Consider the following 17,697-nt stretch of genomic DNA (forward strand, 5'->3'; position numbering starts at 1 on the left):
GTAGCATGCATGTTGTGCCATGTACCATCTTGTAGCATTAACCTCCACATTAAAAGCCTGAAACTCACAAGCTAGATCAAAGAAGGGTACAAAGGGAAGTATGACGCTCAACATTTAACACATTTTTACCAAATCCATCCTAGAAGTGAATGAGGGAAGGGTGGAGATAGTATTGTTGTTTTAATACGAACCCTTTATAATCCTAATGCATATCAGTAGTGGTTTTTTTGTTATCAATATGAGATTTGAAAGTCATTATCTATGAAAGTACATAGCACAAGGTCTGATACCTAATAAGTTTTACTAGATTTGAATCTAAATTATTATAGCTTGGATGTGAGGTGTCCCCCAAAAGCTCATGTGTGAGACAATGCAAGAACATTCAGAGGAGAAATGGTTGGGTTATGAGAATTCTAATTCAATCAGTGAATGAATCCCTGTAATGGGATTAACTCAGTGGTAACTGAAGGTGGGCAGGGTGTGGCTGGAGGAGGTGGGTCATTGGGGGCGTGCCTTTGGGGTCTATATTTGGTATCTGTCTAGTGGAGTCTTCCCCTCTGCTTCCAGATTGTCATGTGAGCTGCTTCCCTTGGCCACACTCTTCAACCATGATGATCTGCTTCATCTTGGGCCCTGAGGAATGGAGCCGGAAGTCTGTGGACTAAGACTCTGAAACCATGAGCCCCTAAATAAACTTTTCCTCCTTAAAATTGTTCTTGTCAGGTTCTTTATTCACAGCAGCGAAAAAGCAGATTAAAACAAAAATATTTCTAGAATATATCTTTATCTATAGCTATATTTTTTTCTAGAAGTTAAAGAAAAGATTTTTATCCACTGATATTTTCTTTTTTCCAGAACAGTCTCTTTTCTTTCATGACCTTCGATATTGATCCTATGATAGTCCCTTTGTGTAAGTTGTTTTTTACAATTAGTTCCCATAATAATGAAGTTGTGGGGCGGAAAGTTGGACTTTGTTTTATGATGGCAGTTAGTTCTATGGTTGACTTCACTATCTATAAGTCATGAGATCTCGGGCAAGTTAATGTTTTAAAATTATCTCCCCATCTGCAGAAAAAGTATTTACAACCACTTCAACAATTTAATTCACACATGCCAAGAGCCCAAGAGAATAGATTCAGGTCTCCAATATAAAGTCATATTTCAGGAAAAGACAATTCATTCTAAAATGAGTCATAGAGGAAAATTATTTACATAAGAAATAATGCAAAATGCCCTTCTAGGTAACTGGAAACCCAGCATTCTGTTATTTTTATCCATTATATTGCCTCAAACCACATTGAATAGCAGTTTAAAATAAATCATGTGTGTAATAATAAAATGTTTGATGTGATCAGTTTGTTTTCCTATTGACTCTGGGTGTATTAGGTTCCTGGGGCTACTGTAACAAAGCACCCAAAACTGGGTGACTTAAACTACAGAAGGTTATTGTACATTCTGGAGTCTAGAGGTCTGAAGTCAACTGTGGGCATGGCCATGCTCTCCGGTGGCCCCTGGGAGACTCTCCTTGCCTCTCTGGCTTCAGGTGTTGGCCTGTAATCCTTGTCATTTCTTGTGTTTTCCATGTATCACTCTAGCCATGTGGCCATCTTCTCACTGTGTGTCTTCCTGTCATCAATTTCCCTCTGTATCTGTCCTTATGTCTACATTTCCCCTTTTATAAAGACACCAGTCATACTGAGTCTGACTCAGCCCCAAGGAGTTCATGTCGACAACCCTACTTCCAAACAAGGTCACTTTCTGAGCACTGGGAGTTAGGACGTCAACATAAGCTTCTTGGGGGATATGATTTAGCCCAGAACCACTGGACTTGAGCAAAGAGGTATGAGGCCATGCTAAGTAATGGCCACCAAAGCCCACCTCGGGATGAGGTCAGAGGGGACGATGGCAAGGAAGGATTTTCCACACCCACTTCTGTGAACCTGACACTTGTAGAGGCCAGACACACAGGGAAGAGGAGGGGCAGCAGCTTGCTGAAGACCATCTGATCTTGCATTTCATATTTAAGGCAGCTGCCTGCGCACACTGCCATTCACCATGACTCAGAGATCAGCATAGCAAGACACCGACCACCCTTTCTCTACCCCGGCATGGCGTGATGCCCACGCTTAGCAAGTGTGAACTCTACAAAGGAGCAATGGAAGTGGATGACACCATGTCACGGCTGGACAAACACTGAGAAGCCGTACCCACACTCAGTGAATATTATTTCCCTCCTTTCTGCTAACTGCTCACTCCCTGGGAGCTGATTTTATTATACTTATTGTAACAGCAAAAAACACCTTGACAAATACCTGACAGTATCTTCGAAGGAGAATTTCGAGGGAGATTATTTATCGGAGTCACTCAGGCTCAATTGGCGTAAGGCTGATTTTTCAATCCAGGAAGCCAACTGATACTGGGCCCATTGCACGACATCATAGGGTGGGGTTGGTGGCACCACAGAGGGTCTTGATGAGTGAGCTTCTCTCTGATAGGCAAAGTCTCCTCTCAGCTGAGAAACTCACTTCCTGAGAGTTGTTTTTCCACATGAACAAACTGTTTTCCTGGATAAATTCATTTATAGGAAGCTCCTGAAGCAAACCATTAAATACTTTATTGATGTATTTGTATCTTCCTGAGAATAATTTCCAGAACATACCAAGAGAGGTGTCATCCATTCTTACCTCCCTCACATGCTTAGACCCAACCTGAAATTTTTCTTTTTGAGGACTCCAAGCTTAGCTCTCTTTAAAGATTAATGGCTGGCACATGTCGCAGCACCACTGACTGTAGATGACAGCATCTGCCTCCCATTGTCCTAGAAAGACCACAGGCCAAAGTCCTATTAATAAGTGCCCATAAACCTGTGGTCAATAACATGGTGCTAATCCCATTGGGGTCACAGGTTCGGTTTCTGAGCAGGCCAGAGAGCCTTTTGCTGTTTTATGACCCTGATGATAGCAGTAACCTCAATTTTTCCATTATGAGTGACATTAATCATCCGAGAGAACAATCGTGAAAGACTTTGAATGGATGAATAATTGAAAGAGGAAAATCTGTCTCCATAACCACAGACGGAACTCAAAGCATATAACCTTCAAAGAAGCAATTCTTACAAAGCTCAGCACATTGGCCAGAAAGCCAATGTATTTCTCATCTCCTGACAAGGTTTACTGTTCACGTGTAAGTGAACCGAATGACAAATGATGAATCTGGCAGCCCTGAGGGAATCTCCGGTATCAGTACTGGGCATCACAATGAGGGATGCGGGAGGCAGGGCTCATAGACAGGTGTGAAGTTGCCACCTAGGAGACTTTTCTCAAAATAAACGGACCATGTTAAAATAGCAACTCCGCTGTGATGGCAGATCAGCAGTTCTTCAAATCAGGCCGTCACATTTTCTGCAGTGACAGCCACTGCTTTGACGATATAAGCGTCGTTGTTGGTTCTCATTCTGAGACAAGTTAGATTTCCCATTTTCAAACCCGGCAGTATATTTAGTTGTAACACTTTGTTGCCTGTGATACCAAGAATAAAGTTCAAAGAAAACTAAAATTTCTCTTGAGAGACTCCAAACAACCTTGCTTATGGCTTGAAGAAAATCTCTGGCAGAGCAGCCTGACATGGTGAATATTCATGACTGTGACCTTGATGGCCGCTACCCAGAGAAGAATAGAGAAGCATACTTGCAATATAAGAAGCATAAGATGTGTCCTCAGACATAAAACTTAAAACAGCTCGGTTTGAGAGTGGAAGGTGGAGAAATAAAAACTGTCCCCAATAAATATGCAAACACCCTCAAGGTCACAGACCCCGTGTTTACGTCAGGTTGCTAATATATCAGCTGCCTCCAGTTCTCTCTTCAACCACTCTGATGGTTTTCTGACCAGCATTCCTCGGTTCACCTGGCTGATCCCACATGTCCTTGGCAGGTCCGTTAGACTTCTGACTGACCTGATTTTGCTCTTCTTCTGTATGCCAGGATGGTCACAAGACGTGGATGGGGGTGGCGGGAAATGGACAGGACCCTCCTGCGCAGGTTTTAAACTCTGACATACCTGCAAAGTTCCTGCTTTTTCTGCTACTCATTCCTTCATTCCTTGGCCCAATAATATGTCAGAACCTTCTACCTCCCCTGTATCCAAACAGATGGGACATTAAAATGGGTAATTTGAGGAGAGTTTAGTAAACAGACTGTTTAAATTAAAAGGTTCAGGCAAGCTATGGGAAAACTCAAGGAATAACTCAGTGGTGCTGTGTTATTAAGCCTGGAGAGGTAAGAGGAGGGAGAAGTTATGAGCCACATCACAGGAGCTGTGACCAAGGCTGAGTCCTTGAAGGACTTAGCCAGCCTGCGGCAACCCTGAGGAAGGAAGCCAGGGGAAGGTCTAGTCCAGCTTCGTCGTCCTCCTCCTTCTCTCTGATCTCCTGTTTCCACGGGTGGAACCACAGGTTGGCTCACCAGGCAGCAAGTGGCTGTAGCCCACAGCACCTGTCATTTATAGGGGCTGCTTCTGAGGCCTGCGTCCACCCTATTTGTGAGCCCAGGGTCATGAGGTTCTGTAAAATTTCCCAGTGTGAGATCATACAGCTGCAGTTGGTCAAGTCTGCCGTCTCTCCACATTCCAGTTCACCCTCCATCATCTTGTGCTGGATAACAACGTGGTGCCAGAAATGATCCCCGGGCTCCAGCTGAGGGAGGTTGAGTTGGAGATACTCACACTTTGACTTTGTGTTTCATGGGGAAATGAATGTGGCCCACAGTCACGTCGTTGTCACTGCCTTCCCAGCATGGGAATTTCCTACCATCGTCTGTGCTGATTCACCCAGTGACATGGCACAGAGACAAGGGCCAGAGACTTGTCACGATGTGAATGCGTCCATGTGTGGGGGTGGAGATGTGGAGATGGAGTTGAAAGGTCTTTTAGCCAGCTTCTGTTCCTGTGACAAAATACCTGAGGCAAATCAACTTAAAAGAGGAGATGTTTCTTTTCTTTCAGAGGTGTCAGTCAGGGTCACCTGGTCTGGTTGTCTTTGATGAGACTGAACATCATGATAAAAGCACATGTCAGAGGAAACCATGGAAAGCAAGAACCTAGAGACTGTGTGAATGATTTCCTGTTCCCAGCCAGCACCTGAGATGAGGACTGAATGCACTTCCTCAACCCACCTGCTGGGCTGAGCGACACCGGACATCTGCGTAACACAGGTCTACCTGAAGGGACGTCGTCACCCTTCACATCTCTGCATCCTTTGTAGTAACTGCTCACCCATCACAATATGCTGCTGCCGACCTTGAACTTTCACACACACTGTCTGTCCTCCGACCTTGAACTTTCACACACACTGTCTGTCCTCCTTCCTTAGAATCCTCCTGATGGACCTGGCCCACTGCTAGCCTCTCTCCTTGGTGCGGCTTTCCCGACACCCTCCGTTCCTCTCTTCTATGGGTGGTTGTGGTTTGTTCCCATGGAGGCTCATGTCCTGGGGGCTTGTGCCCAATGCAATGGCTTTGAGAAGTTTAATGGAAGAGGTGGGACCTGGAGGGTGACTGGGCGATTGGGGACACTGTCCTCACAAGAGACTAATGCTGCATTGAGTGGCTCTAGTTTTCATGAGACTAGACTAGTATTCTCAAGTGCAGGTTGTTCTGTGCAAGCCTGGCACCTCCCCAAATCCCTCTTCCACACCCTTTGCTGCCACTCATGTAAGCTCCCACTGTGTGATACCATCTTCCCTATTGTGTGCAGGCAGAGGGGTCTCTCCAGAAGCTGAACAGAGGGTGTTGCCTTACTGTGAATTTTCAATCTCCAACACTGTGAACTGAGCTAAATAAACCTCTTTTCTTTATAAAGTAACGAGTCTCAGGTATTTTGTGGCAGTGACACAAAGCAGACTAAGACACCTTCTAAAGCTCAATCCAGCCGAAGTTGATCACTTGTTCTTCTCTCATCGGTTTATTGTATACACTCTCTCATCCAGTCACATCTCACACCACATTAGAATAATAGCTTGTTGTAGGACCATATACAGGTCACTCAGGTAACAAGAGCTGAGACTGTTTAATGATTTAAGGCTGCTTTAACCAGATATAAAGACTGAGTTAGTGCCTTTTGTAGCACACACATGCTGCCGTAACAAAATACCACAAACTTGGTAGTCTCAACAACAGAAATTTACTTTCTCATAGTTCTGGAAGTCCAACCCACAGGTGTTGATAGTGTGATTTTCTCCTGAGGGAGGCTACTCTCCCTGACTCGCAGATGGCTGCCTTCTCTCTGTGTCCTCACATGGCCTTTTGTCTGTGTGCATGTGTCCCTCTGTCCCTTATAACCCAGTCAGATTGGACTGCAGCCCCACCCTAATGGCTTCACTTTAGCTTAATCAACTCTTTAAAGTCCTGATCTCCAAAGACTGTTACGTCCTCAGGTGCTCAGGGGTGGGACTTCCATCCACAAACTCTGTGGGGACACAGCTCAGGCCATCACAGAGAGCAAGGCAAGATGCTGCACCAGAAAGACAGGACACACATGAAACCCGCAGGGAGAAGAAAACCTCCAAGTGGAGGCTATTAAGTAGTGAGGCTGGTGGGTAGGAGAACCAGCAGGGATCCAGGCAGGTCTCAGGCAGAGAGGTTAAAGAAGTCTTGGCGCTGGCTGCTTACGGGGAGCAAGTGCTGGGCTGGGACCTTAACACCACTATGAAATGAGCACCGGAGGTGAGCTGGGCTGCCTGCAGAACCACAGCTGTTGGGATGCTGGCGTGCCCGTCTCTTTCAAGACTTGGAGTCTCTTGAAGCCAAAACGAATCAGCATCCCCAGCGTCTGGGGACCTGGAACAGTGATAGCACAGCAAAGTTTGGGAAAGTGATTAATGATCCTAACGAGACTAGGAATGAACAAATACCACATTTCCAACCATCTGCTAGCTGGATCAATATGAATGTGGATGATCCCATAACTCTGTGTTCATTTTTATCAAACTCCAGTTCCTGTCTGCTGCCCCCCAGCACACATGTGCAAACACCTGTGCACATGCGTGTGCACCCTCACTCCCGCCACATTCACAATATGTGGTCCTCGGGATAAAGCAACAAAGGGTGACCGAATTTCCATAGACAGAGGAAGCATATACCTATTTGTTCGAAGGGGCATTAAGCCTCATCTGGTACGTGAACTTTTGCTTGGGAAAGTTGTTCAAGACAATGAATTCCTAACAAAGACTTTCATCCAAACAACAAAGTACTCATTCTGCCCTTTCCTCCCACCTTCTTCACTCTGTCTCACCTTGGCAACTTGCACTGAGGTGAAATGGTGGCTGCGGGTGGCAGAAGTAGAAATCTCGGATCGGTGTGCATGTCACTCACTGAGTTTTCTTGGCACAGCCCCTTGCCATGCTGCTTGACTGTTGGCTAATAGCAGATTTAAAATTTTCAAGCCTGTGGAGTCTCTTCCATAATCCAAGGTGAATAAGTGGTTCAGCCAAGACCCTGTCGAAAATCTTTGGCTGGGAGATAGAGACACACTCTTTTTAAATCTTTATTTTTGGCATAATGGAATGACCTGGGAGGCAGTGTGATGTCCAAATAAAATAAGTAGAAGGCAGAAAAACTTGGTCCTGTGCACCTGGCCAGGTGTTCCCTCTCAGGTCTACACAGGGGAGGCGGACAGCCAGCTGACCCGCATCTCAGGTAGGTACAAGGGAGAGCAAATTATTACTTGCGAAGGACTCTAGTCACAGGGGAAAGGTACCAATTACTTCACAGTGAAGTATAACATTCTCAGTTCCTAGGCTGGGGGTGCACCTTGGTGGTAATGCACTTGCCTAGCATTTGCAAGATAGTGCAAAAACACAAAAGAAAAAAAAAATCCTCCATTCCTAGTGCTTAGATTTTTGTAGCAGCTTAGACCTTTACAGTATTCCAAACATATAACCTCTCAACCGTCCAAGGGATAGGAAAATGAGTATCATATATTCTCTAAGTGGCAGACTGAATTGTGTCCTCCAAAATCCGTATGGCTAAGTCCTAAACCCCCATCCCCCAGAATGTAACTGTCTGAAGACAATGTCTTTAAAGAGTCAATTCATTTAAAATGAGGCTTTTAGGGTGGGCCCTAATCTAATCTGACTGGTGTCCTTGATAAGAGATTAGAACACACACAGTCCAGTCCATACTGACCACAGGAGGACTTGGCAAGAAGATGGCCATCTGCCAAACAAGGAGAGGGAACTCAGGAGAAGCAAAACAGGCCAACGCAATGAGTCTCTCTTTTTTAATCCTGTAGTTTGTGTATTTCACTGTGGCATGCTTTGTTAATGACACACCCCATTTTATAGTAAGTGCTTTGTCCAGGGTCCCAGAACAAATCAGACATGAACCAAGAACCCCAAGTTTGGGGGTTTCTCTGCTTATTTGTTTGGTTTTTGCCTTAGCATCATCTTTTACTCCATTTGTCATTTAATGATAAAAAAGAAACAAATCTTTTACATCACATTTAAAAAACAAACTTTATTAATTCCTCTTTATTTTCACAAATGTGTGCATGTCCACTGCAGAAAATTTGATTTTAAACTTATTCGGGTAACTTAAAGAAAATAGAATTCACCTGTAATCCATCACTGGAAGCCACTGTCCCTGGGCTGGAGGCCACTGTCCCTAAGTGTTTAAGTCTCCATTGTCCAGAAACAAACCCCTCTTTTCTTTTCCTCTCCCCCTCTATCACCCAGCTAGTGATCTTGCTAAGATCTCTTCTTGGCCCTGTTAAATTGAGTAGGGAGGAGGCCACTGGCTTGACTCTGTACTTGGGGTTCCTAGATAACAAACCACAACTTAATTTAGGACTATACTTTTGTAACAAGCAGCTGAGATTCAGCCAACCACAGATAGCCAAATGATCACACCATGCCCAGTGTTTTAGGGCAAAAAAAAAAAAAAAAGTGTACAGTGTAAGGAGTATGAGAACTGGCCTTCCAAGATAGAAAGCATCAGGAGACCAAAGAAAGACGCAGGCAGATCCAGGATTGCACAGAGTACAATTCATTAGGGACTTACAGACAGAAGTATGTCTTGGGTGGTAGCAAGACAGAAAGATTCCTGCACCCAGGGGAAGACAATGGTGGGCCCCAGCCCACAGCAACGTACTGGGCTTTCTTAAAAACTATTAACATATCCATCATCAGTTAGGAAATATTCTGAGCGTCAATGGCCAGCACAACACGCTGAGCTGATTTTCTTAATGACTCTGTCCCATGGGGCTTGGGAGGCAAGCCAGGATCACCTGGCAGACAAGTGGCAATTATGACCAAGATGGCTGTGGTCATGTCAAGCTAGATCTTGATTCATAAAGGTGAACTTGGCGCTACAGCCAATCAGATGGCTTCTCTATGTTGCTCCGTGTTCAGCCTAAAGAGCAGCTCTGTGCAGTTCACGGTTACTGAGTGGTACCTGGTTCGTGAATTGGTCTTTGCTCAACTAAACTCTATTAAATCTAATTTGTTTAAAGTTTTCTCTTAACAACTGGCACAGCTGTAGCGCCTCCTGCCAAGCCGCCAACTGCTTCTCCCATTGGCCCCACTGTTTTCTGCTATGTGAACTTGGTCCTCCTCCATCATGGCCACGCTGAGGCCCTTGAACAAGAAGGATAAAAGGGAAGTGCCCTGAGAATAATTTACAACTTCTGCTCGCACTCAGATCCACTTATAAACCTTTAAAATTGTCAGCTTCAAAGGATTTGGACCCGACAACAGATACTGGGACCTGGGTAGGAGGTGGGGTCAGATTGTGGGGTCCATGAGTACAGTAAAAGGAGCCAGAGAATTCACTGAAATGGGGGAACAATTACATCTGTACTCTCACTAGCCTCTAATTGTAATTAAGATTACTTTTCAAATATGATTGTGGGCAACCAACAAAAGCAGGATTAGAAGTGCCTACAATTTTGTCACTAAAAGGAATCACAGATATTTTTGTATCACATTAAATTTTTGCAGATACCACAAAATAGCATTGGTCTTCATCACTATGAACTTATAGTATTTATTAAAGCCACTACAATAATGACCTTCCTCCTGTTACCTAATGCTTTGAAAGGTATACATATTTCTTTACCATCAAATTGCTTTATAAAATATGTTCATATTGTGTCAACAAATGACTGCCTTGTGTGGTGCTAGGTAATTTCATTTTTATCCTATGCATTAATGTTATTTTTCTGAAGCATTGTCTAGACCTTTCCAGACAGCCAAAGAGTCCGATGGCAAAAAAAAAAAAAAAAAAAAAAAAAAAGGTTAGGCCTCCCTTTGTACAGTGAAGGAGTAATGTCCCTTGTTCCTACAGGCAACTGCATGCACCTGCTCTGAAGGTTCTTCCTGGAAGAGAAAGAGCTGAAGTCCTGGGTAGGAGGATGACAAGGACAACTGGAAAAATCCCCATGTCCAAATATGCTTCTGTCTCAACCTCCTGTCCTGGGGTCAAGGCCTCTGGTTAGAGAAATGGAGACAGAAGGAGGAAATACCTCTCGAGAGACCTTCTGAGATTCCAGCCAGGAACTGGGCTGCTTTGCACAGGTATCCCAGGGGTGGCCCCGTGCAGGGCAGGGGCTGCTTCTCCCACATGGAATGGCCCATGGTAGGGACAGGACCTCCAACTCTGGCTCATTCTGGTGCTTTCCTGGGCAGTGGTCCTTGAGAGGCAGAGAAGAGGGACACCGAGGTAAATGTCATAGAGGGTGTGGCTTTGGGGCATATGTTGAGGTGCCAATTTGGGGATTCAGAGAAACACCTGGACTCTGGTGGGATTCGTGTTCTTGCGGAGCTAGGGTGGGACTCACCTACGTTGCCATCGTGAAGCCAGTGAAAGCACCAAGACTGGTTTCATTGGTCTCCCAGTAAGGAGCGCTTGGGATATCACTGGGGGCCCAGAAAGCCCACCTTCCAAAGTCTTGTCTGCCAGAGCCTCGTTTTGTTTTGATCCCGGGAAGGGACAAGCTTAGGGGGCTGGAGAGGAGGTTGAGTGACTGTGGGGTGCAGAAGGAGTGGGCAGGTGGAACAGAAGGGGAAACAGAGGCACAAATGCTTCCTCTTTATGGAGAGAGCTGCCCGTCCACAGGCTAAGGGGGCTGGTGGCGGGCACCAGAAGGAGCCTAAAGGACACTTGTCCTTTTTGCCAAGATGTGCCTTAGGCGTCTTGTGTATCGCTAACAAATTGCCAGGGCCTGAATGGAAATGTACTCCTAGTGGTTCCAGAGGCTGGAGGCCTGAGATCAGGGAGCCCTGTGCTGGCGTCTGGTGAGGGCCTTCTTCCCTGTGGACTGCTGATGGCATCCTCCAACAGCAGAAAGAGTCGGAGTCAGCTCTCTGGCTCCTTCCTGTAAGGGCACTGATCTCACCGATGAGGGCTCTGTCCTCAGGTCCCAACTGCCTCCCACAGGCCACCCTCCAAACACCCTCAGACCTGGGATGAGTTTCCAAGGTGTGAATTTGTGGGTTGGGGACAAACACACCGTCCCTACAGGAAGAGGAATGCTCCCTTTGGAACTTGCCTGCAGAGAGGACTTGCTTGAGCTTCTTTGCCTCCTGGCCTTCCTGGGTGGAGGAGAGAGGTGGAGCTTAGCTGAAGAGAGCAGAGCTCGACCTGTAGAATAAATGGATGGAGAAAGGATGCTGGGCTGAGTTTTAGCAACTTGGGCATTAGCAAATGCTAACCCCAAATCAAGATCAGAATTCCCAGGATTCGTTGCAGGTAGGATGTGTGACTACATTCAGGTCAATGAGACACACGGAAAAGTAGTACGGGAAAATTCCAAATTTTTCCCTTAAAGGAAAGGTTAGAAACTTGTGTTAGTCAGCTTTTCGTCACTGTGACAAAATACCTGAGAAAAACAATTTAAAAGAGAAAGGATTCATTTTGGTTCATAGTTTCAGAAATCTCAGTCCACAGTCGCTGACTCCATTACACCAAGCCTGAGACGAAGCAGAACATCATGGTAGAAGGAATGGCAGAGAAAGGCTGTTCAGCTCATGATAGCCAAGAAGTAAAGAGAGTGAGAAAGTACTGAAATAAGATATACCCTTCCAGGACATGTCGTCAGTGACCCACTTCCTCCAGCTACACCCCACCTTCTCTGGTGTCTACCACCTCTCAACAACGTCATCAAATAATGACTCTAATGCATTAACCTACTGATGAGTCTCATTATCCAATTACCTCCCCAAAGCCCCACCTCTAAACATAGCTCATTAGCCTTTGGGGGACATACCAGATGCAAACCATGCAGTAACCATTTCCTTCCATTCCCTATATTCCCATTGGGATTGTGGGGCCAGGGCAGCCACGTTGGGCCATAAAAAGGAAGCCAGATATTTCAAAGGCAGAGTAACAGGTAGGAGGCACTTGGTATCTTGATGATTATGAAGCCAAATACCAGCCCTGGACTACCTATTCTGACTTTTATATGACAGAGAAATGAAATTTCATCTTGATCTTGTCATTACTATTTTGAGTGTCTCTGATATTGTATTAGAACTAATATTCTCAACAAAAACTTGAGCCAAGCTCAGCAGGAGAATGACTGAATGAATGAATGAAATGAATTCATTTGTGGTCTTTACGGTTGAAAATCTGGAAGAATTCACTCTAAGTAATCCCAGAACACCACCTAGATTATTAAGAAAGGGTATTGCTGATGGAGTGAAACCCCATGACTTAGTTCCAGAGATTGAATGAAAAGATTCCTTGAATCTTTTGCTTGCTTTCTGTCTCTGAGTTTCTTTGAACCCCAAATCCAAACATGAGAAAAGAACCAACTTTTTCCAGGCTTTTCCAAGTGCACTATGACGGATCCAATGTGGAACTCTCACCAGTACTAACATTTATTGAGACTATACTATGTACAGATACTGTACTAAATGCTTTGATGTGATTGTTCACTTAATCCCAAGACACCCCTGGGCTTGTGTTATCATGCCTCATTTCAATGAGGAACCAGAGGCTCAGAAAGGTGGCTCAGATTTCTTTTGAGTCATACATAAGGGGACTGACTGACCCCAAAGCTATGTTGCTACCTAGTCCTGGCCCTGACCTGTGCTAAAACAGTCCTCTCCCAGCGGAGAATCAAAGGCTTGGGCTGAGCAGAACTCTCAGCTTCAGTCCATGTTCAAATGTCAACCTCAGGGTGTCCCTTCAAGTTGGGTTTGGAGGGAGAAGGTTTGAAGCAGACAGCTGAGTTCATTTTTTTTGTTGAAATGCAATTGAAATGGTTCATTGTTTTTTTTAATCCCAGTCCCCTGGGAGCCAACAAATTATCAACACACAATTGAAAGCAGCTCTAAAACAAAAGGCTGCAGAGAGTTTGTATGATAATAAGATGTAATAGAAGCAGGCAGAAGGGACTTAGGGGCCTGACTTGCTATCTTAATTGTGGATAATGATAATGAGTTCGGGTAAGGACATTGCCTTGCTGGGAATTCAACATTTGTTTTCTCTCCTGAAACTCTGAATCACCTCTTTTACTTCCTTGGCATTTTTAACATTTTCTTTTTAGGTGGATTAAATATTTTATTTCAAGTAGTAAACATTTTTCATAGAAAATGCATTGATTTTAGCTATTGTTATTCAGGATTCTATTACGCTACTCGGATACTAAATGGAAAAATGTATGTAACTGAAGCTTATTTAACCAAAGTAAATGTTAGTGTGTGGTAGAGCTCCTATGTCCTCCCTGTCCCCTCTGCAGTCTTCCCGCTCTGCATGCTGGAACTCCTTTAAAAAACAGTCCAGGCAAAGCATCACCTCCGGGTAAAGCCAAGTGTTTTTATTAAAACATTATCAGCTCTCATGTCATCTCCAGGGCTCTGGAGGACGCCAGCTGCATGTTTTTGTTGTTATGAAAGAGCAAAGCAGCTGCTTCTACACAGCCTTAACTCCACCCACCTGCACCCAAACAGCCTCATTCCACAAAACCTGGTGGCCCAGCGGCTCTGGAGGCTGAGGCATGAGGATTGCAAGTTTAAGACCAGCCTTAGCAACTTAGCGAGTCCTTATGCAACTTTATGAGATCCTGTCTCAAAATAAAAAGAGGAGAGGGGCTGGGGATGTGCTCAGTGACGAATGGCCCCTGGGTTGTATCTCTAGTACCCCCTAACCCTCTCCAAAAAAAGAGAAAACTCATTGTGATTCTGTGCCATCTGATTCCAATCAAAATAGAAATTAGTAGTCCTCCAGGAGCAAAGAACAGGGAATAGTGTTAAGCATAAAAAGGAGTAAAGTCAAATTTAAAGAAAAAAAGAAAGGGGCCACAAGCAATTGCTGAAACACTGCCTTTTAGAAAGACTTCACAGTCGGGGACCGTGGCCCACACCTGGAATCCCAACACTCCAGAGGCTGAGGCAGGAGGAGCACAAGTTCAAGGTCAACTTCAGCAATTTAGGGATGCCCTCAACTTAGCAAGTCCCGGTCTCTAAATTAAATTAAAAGGCGGGGAAGGGCTGAGGTTGTGGCTCAGTGTTAGAACACTCTCCTAGCACGTGTGAGGCACTGGGTTCCATCTCCTGCACCAAATGAAAAATAAATGAAATAAAGGTATTGTGTCCATCCACAACTAAAAAATAAATTAATTAAAAAGAAGGGGGGAGGGGGATGGGGGTGGGGAAGAGGGTGGGTTGGACCAAAAATAATAGCAAAAAGTAGAATGGCTTCACTACCATGTGTAGCTTGTTCTCCCATTTAATCGTGGAAGCAAATTCAACAAGTCCACAAATGGTTCCTAAATCCATCCTCCATCCGGACCTTACGCTCTGCATCAGAGATTAAACTACAAACAAAAAGCAGTGACTCCTACAGAGCTCTCATCTTGCAGGGAAAGTGACCTGCGGAGGGGCGGGTGGGGGGGTGACTTGTGTATGATTGTGCCCAGGCTGAAGCCCGTAGGAAATAGACAGCGGTTGCCTCTGGGCCCGGGATTAAAGGTAAACCAGTTCCACATCTTCATCATTTGTCATCTTTTCCAAAATTTGAACAAATGAGCTTATTATTATTCTTTTTTAATGAGTAGGCGTATTTGGGGATGTGGCTAGAGAGGTCAAGATGCCCAGGGCGAGCAATGATTCTGAAAGAGACTCTGATGAGGGCAGCCTCAGAGCCGCCAGAGGGAAGGGGACAGAGCTTGGTGGCGCGTGCAGTGGCTCTCAACCCTGGCTGAGGAGCCTGAAAACCCCAGACCATGCACTGACAGTTGGCACCCAAAATGGGGCACGTGGGAGTGCCAGTTCCTGTGGGCACTCAGGGAGCAGCAGGAGCAGGCAGGGGCTCTCTCTGAGCTCCCTTCACTGCCTCAAAACAGAGGCTCCAAAAAGGAGCTCAGCTGTCCAGCAGCCGGTCAAGAAGGCTCTGCCCCCACAGGATGGAACGGATAAGCTTGGGCCCCTTTGTCTCTCTTGCCCTTCCACCTGCTCCCATGAAGGCACAGCAGGAATGCCCTTGGCAAGTGCTGGCCCCAGGCTATTGGACTTCCCAGCTGCCAGACCCATGAGATACAAACTTATTTTCTTTATTAATTACCTTGTCTGTTTACTGTTACAGCAGCAAAAGACACACTGACTCCAGTCCTTCTCAAACTCTGTGGGCACACGAATTCCCTGAGGATCTGGTTAAAATGCAGCTGGGGCTCAGTCGGTCTGTGGGGCGCCGGCTGAGAGTTTGCCCTTGTGATAAACTCCACAGAGATGCTGCGGCTGCTAGTCTAGAAACCCTTTTGAATAACCAGCTCTAAACTGCACACAGGGCCATGCCAACCTAAGAGGTGATTGACATGGGACGAGGCCTTGTAGATGGCAGGTTTCCATCCATGCATTTGAGAATTGGCCGTGACCTCTGAGTATTTACAGGATTACTTGATACCATTTTAGAGGATTCATGAATATGGGGCCCGAAAACACGGCGAATGCTGTCATCTTTTAGCCTGCAGCCTGCATTAATTTATGGATGTAATATTATTCACCTGGAAAGCTTTTTCTTTAGTTGCCAAATTGTTTATTCCTTCAACTGCAAAAAGAGCAATTATAATTGGTCCTCGCTGGCAGCAAATGTTCCTATGTGGTCACGGGACACTTTCTTAGTATAATTATGCTCCATCATCTAATCAAAGTCCATTTTGGGATCCAGGCAAAATGTTTTCCCTTTAAATAGCCTAGGAGTCTGTCTTATGCTGATGTAAATTCAAATTGTCCACCCAGATGAGCCTCACATGATAGAACAGATGTGATTTGGAAGAGTTGAGCTGGAAAATATATTTCTCAAAATTGAATAATATTTTCTCCAACTTACAAAATTGGAAGAATAAAGTCGCCCGTGGTATCTGTGGGGTGTTGAGTTCAGGACTGAATATGTGGAAATCTGTGGATGCTCAATTCCCTTATAAAAAATTGTATAGTATTTGCATATAACCTGTGCACATCTTTCCATATAGTTTAGATCCTTTCTAGATTATATATAATACCTAATACAGTGTAAATCCTCCACAAATAGTTATTTGAAAATAGTTGTATTGCTTAGGGAATAATGACAAAAAGAAGTCTGGATATGTTTTACAGATACAATTCTTTTTTCTGAATATTTTAAATTTGAAGTTGGTTAAATATTTGTGAATCTGGAGGGCAGACTGTATTTCCCTTCAAATGATGCCCTCTGAAGACACCATTCAGGAGAATATCACTGCTAAGAAATAATTCATTCAGGTGGTGTACACCTGTAATCGCAGCGGCTCACAAGGCCAAGGCACGAGGACCATGGGCTCAAAGCCAGCCTCAGCAACCTATAAGGCTCTCAGAAACTTAGTGAGACCCTGTCTCTAAATTAAATATTTAAAAGGCCTAGGGATGTGGTTCAGTGGTTAAGTGCCCCTGTGTTCCATTCCAGGTACCACAAAAAAAATAAATAAATAAATAAAATAAAATAAAAAAATCATTCTGTCCACAAATGCTTATCAACCTAATATAAAAGAGCAGTGACCTAGAAGACAAGATATGGTCTGGTTGGGAAGGCTGACAATACATGGAATTGTCACTAGACAGGGCTGAGGAAGTTCCTCCAAGGGAACAGTAAGACCTCAACTCAGCCCAGGTGTGTTTTATTTTATTTTATTTTTTTGGTGCTAGGAATCGAACTCAGACATGCTTTACCATTGAATTACATCCCCAGCCCATTTTATTTTTTTATTTTGAGACAGAGTCTTGCTAAGTTGCTGAAGGTCTCACTAAGTTGCTGAGACTGGCCTCAAACTCGAAATCCTCCTGCCTCTGCCTCCCAAGTAGCTGAGATTAGAGGCATATTCTACCATGCCTGGCCTGGGTGGGTTCTTGACTTAAAAGTCCTGAAAAGAATTTCAGGACACATCAAAACCAACGCGTAAGTGCCACAGTCTGGCTGGGCACAAATCACGAGCCACTCAAGCAGGAACAACTTTATTTCTGAACTCCACCAGCACACTCCACACATGCTCCCCGGGAACTCTCCCGAATGCCATGTGGCTCCTCCCGGAACCAGCAACCGGAAATCCCTCCTCTGGCACTTCCCCAACCAATGGGAACTCTCCGGGAATCCCCAAGAGAACTCCAAAGTACTATCCCCCCTCCCCTCCCCTCCCCTCTTCTCTCTCTACCCCATCTACTGTAATTCATTTCTCCCCCTTGTTTTTTTTTTTC

Source organism: Callospermophilus lateralis, chromosome 9, assembly GCF_048772815.1.
Source record: "Callospermophilus lateralis isolate mCalLat2 chromosome 9, mCalLat2.hap1, whole genome shotgun sequence".
NCBI lineage: Eukaryota > Metazoa > Chordata > Mammalia > Rodentia > Sciuridae > Callospermophilus > Callospermophilus lateralis.